Here is a 4,180-nt window from a genome sequence, read left to right as displayed (position 1 = left end):
AAATAAAAATTTTTAAAACAACGAAAAAATTAAAAAAAGTAAAAATGAAAACATATGGAAAAAAAAAAGCAAAAAGAAGGAAAATTGCAAAGGGAAAAAGTTAGTAAAAATTTACAAAGTAAAAAAAAATTAGGGAATCAAAAAAAAAAAAATAAACAAAGTAAGAAAATAAAAAATTAGGGAATCAAAAAATATAAAAAGACAAAATGAATAAAAATTTCAAATATAAAAAGAAAGTGCACAAAAAAAGAAGTTTGAGGTTTTAAAATTACAAAGAAGAAATAAAAAAAGGTGTGAACAAAAAGATTTAAGAAAAAAATAACAAATGAAAATATAAAATATATAAAAAAAATATTTGAGAAAAAAAATGAGAAAAAGAAGAAAAAAATAAAAAATGAAGAGGCAAAAATATGAAATAAAACAAAAATACAAAAAAAGGACAAAAATTGAATAAAAATTTCAAAAATGAAATGGAATGACAAAATGAAAAAAAATTAGTTTAAAAAATACAAAAAAATTGAAAAACATATAAGTCCTAACAATATAAAAATTCAGACAAAAAATTAAAAAAGAAAAAAGTTAATGCAAAATAAAAAAAAGTATGAGAATTTAAAAATGCAAATAAGAAATGAAAGGAAATTTGTGGAAAAAAAAAGAGAAGCAAGAAAAGACAAAAGATTTGGAATAAAAAATAGAAAAATAAAAATTTTTAAAACAAGGAAAAAATGAAAGCATATGAAAAAAAAGTAAAAAGAAGGAAATTGTGAAGGGAAAAAGTTATTAAAAAATTACAAAGTTGAAAAAAAATAAATTAAGAGAAAAAATAAAATAAAATACCCAGAAAGGAAAAATAAAAATAAACAAAGTAAGAAAATAAAAAATTAGCGAAGCAAAAAAATATAAAATGGAAAAAACTTTTAGTTTAGAATGTAGAAAGAAAAAGAAAAAAAAAAACAAATAGAGGAAAAAGATATAAAATATGAAAGATGAAAAATAAAATAAAAGAAAGTGCACAAAAAAAGAAGTTTGAGGTTTTAAAATTATAAAGAAGAAATAAAAAAAAGGTGTGAACAAAAAGATTTAAGAAAAAAATAAAAAATGAAAATGCAAAATATATAAAATAAAATTTGAGAAAAAGAAGAAAAAAATAAAAAATGAAGAGGCAAAAATATGAAAAAAAAAATAAAAAGAAAAAATTTATAGAAAATTTTAAAACAAAGAAAAAAGTGAACAAAAAAAAATGAAAGCACATAAAAAAAAAAGTAAAAAAAAGAAGAAAAATTTGAAAGGAGAAAAAGTTAATGAAAAATTATAAAAATGCAATAGAAAATAACCAAGAATGATAAAAGAAAAAAAGATAGAAAAATAAAAAATTCTAAAACTTTATAAAAATTTATGAAATTATAAATAAAGAAAGAAAATAAAATACTACAAAAAATTAAAGCAAAAGAAAAAAGATAAATAAAGCACAAAAAAACAAAAATACTACAAAAAATATAAAAAGTAAGAAAATGAAAAAGGACAAAAATTGAATAAAAATTTCAAAAATGAAATGGAATGACAAAATGAAAAAAATTAGTTTAAAAAATACAAAAAATTGAAAAACATATAAGTTCTAACAATATAAAAAGTTTGAGAATTTAAAAACACAAATAAGAAATGAAAGGAAATTTATGGAAAAAAAAAAGAATTGGAATAAAAAATAGAAAAATAAAATTTTTAAAACGACGAAAAATTAAAATAAGAAAAAAAATTAAAGCAAAAGAAAAAAGATAAATAAAGCATGAAAAAAAAAAACAAAAATACAAAAAAAAATTATAAAAGGTAAGAAAATGAAAGAGGACAAAAAATGAATAAAAATTTCAAAAATGAAATGGAATGACAAAATGAAAATAAAATTAGTTTAAAAAATAAAAAAAAAAATTGAAAAACATATAAGACCTAACAATATAAAAAGTCAGACAAAAAATTAAAAAAGAGAAAAGTTAATGCAAAATAAAAAAAAAAAGTATGAGAATTTAAAAGCGCAAATAAGAAATGAAAGGAAATTTGAGGAAAAAAAGAGACAAAAGATTTGGAATAAAAAATAGAAAAATAGAAATTTTTAAAACAACAAAAAAAATTAAAACAAGTAAAAATGAAAGCTTATGAAAAAAAAAAGCAAAAAGAAGGCAAATTATGAAGGGAAAGAGTTATTAAAAAATTACAAAGTAGAAAAAAAAGAAAATAAAAAATAAATTAAGAGAAAAAATTAAATAAAATACCAAAAAAGGAAAAAATAAAAATAAACAAAGTAAGAAAATAAAAAATTAGCGAATCAAAAAATATAAAAAGACAAAATGAATAAAAATTTCAAATATAAAATGAAAAAAACTATTGGTTCAGAATGTACAAAGAAAAATAAAAAAAATATAACAAACAGAGGAAAAAGATATAAAATATGAAAGATGAAAAATAAAATAAAAGAAAGTGCACAAAAAAAGAAGTTTGAGGTTTTAAAACTATAAAGAAGAAATAAAAAAAGGTGTGAACAAAAAGATTTAAGAAAAAAATATGAAAATACAAAATATATAAAATAAAATTTGAGAAAAAGAAGAAAAAAATAAAAAATGAAGAGGCAAAAATATGAAATAAAAGAAAAAGAAAAAAATTTATAGAAAATTTTAAAACAAAGAAAAAAGTGAACAAAAAAGAATGATGGCATATAAAAAAAAAGTAAAAAAAAAGAAGAAAAATTTGGAAGGAGAAAAAGTTAATGAAAAAAATATAAAAATGCAATAGAAAATAAACCAAGAATGATAAAAGAAAAAAAGATAAAAAAATTAAAAATTCCAAAACTTTATAAAAATTTATGAAATTATGAATAAAGAAAGAAAATAAAATAAGAAAAAAAATTAAAGCAAAAGAAAAAAGATAGATAAAGCACGAAAAAAGAAAAATACAACAAAAAATTATAAAAAGTAAGAAAATGAAAAAGGACAAAAATTGAATAAAAATTTCAAAAATGAAATGGAATGACAAAATGAAAAAAAAAAATAGTTTAAAAAATACAAAAAATTAAAAAACATATAAGACCAAACAATCTAAAAAGTCTGACAAAAAATTAAAAAAGAGAAAAGTTAATGCAAAATAAAAAAAAAAAAGTATGAGAATTTAAAAACGCAAATAAGAAATGAAAGGAAATTTGTGGAAAAAAAAGAAAAGACAAAAGATTTGGAATAAAAAAGAGAAAAATAAAAATTTTTAAAACAGCGAAAAAATTAAAAAAAGTAAAAATGAAAACATATGAAAAAAAAAAAGCAAAAAGAAGGAAAATTGCAAAGGGAAAAAGTTATTAAGAAATTACAAAGTAGAAAAAAATAAATTAAGAGAAAAAATTAAATAAAATACCAAAAAAGGAAAAAATAAAAAATTAGCGAATCAAAAAAATATAAAAAGACAAAATGAATAATCAAATATAAAATGGAAAAAACTTTTAGTTTATAATTTACAAAGAAAAAGAAAAAAAAATAACAAATAGAGGAAAAAGATATAAAATACGAAAGATGAAAAATAAAATAAAAGAAAGTGCACAAAAAAATAAGTTTGAGGTTTTAAAGTTATAAAGAAGAAGAAAAAAAGGTGTGAACAAAAAGATTTAAGAAAAAAATAAAAAATGAAAATACAAAATATATAAAATAAAATTTGAGAAAAAGAAGAAAAAAATAAAGAATGAAGAGGCAAAAATATGAAATAAAACAAAAAGAAAAAAATTTATAGAAAATTTTAAAACAAAGAAAAACCTGAGCGAAAAAGAATGAAAGCACATAAAAAAAGGTAAAAAAAAGAAGAAAAATTATAAAAATGCAACAGAAAATAACCAAGAATGATAAAAGAAAAAAAGATAGAAAAATAAAAAATTCCAAAACTTTATAAAAATTTATGAAATTATGAATAAAGAAAGAAAATAAAATAAGAAAAAAAATTAAAGCAAAAGAAAAAAGATAGATAAAGCACGAAAAAAGAAAAATACAACAAAAAATTATAAAAAGTAAGAAAATGAAAAAGGACAAAAATTGAATAAAAAATTCAAAAATGAAATGGAATGACAAAATGAAAAAAAAATTAGTTTAAAAAATACAAAAAATTAAAAAACATATAAGACCAAACAATCTAAAAAGTCTGACAAAAAATTAAAAAA

This window comes from Durio zibethinus, chromosome 19, assembly GCF_047325235.1.
Source record: "Durio zibethinus cultivar Kanyao isolate XHJ-2024 chromosome 19, ASM4732523v1, whole genome shotgun sequence".
NCBI classification, from domain to species: domain Eukaryota; kingdom Viridiplantae; phylum Streptophyta; class Magnoliopsida; order Malvales; family Malvaceae; genus Durio; species Durio zibethinus.
The sequence above is the reverse complement of the archived record's forward strand: the minus strand, read 5'-3'. Positions refer to the sequence as shown.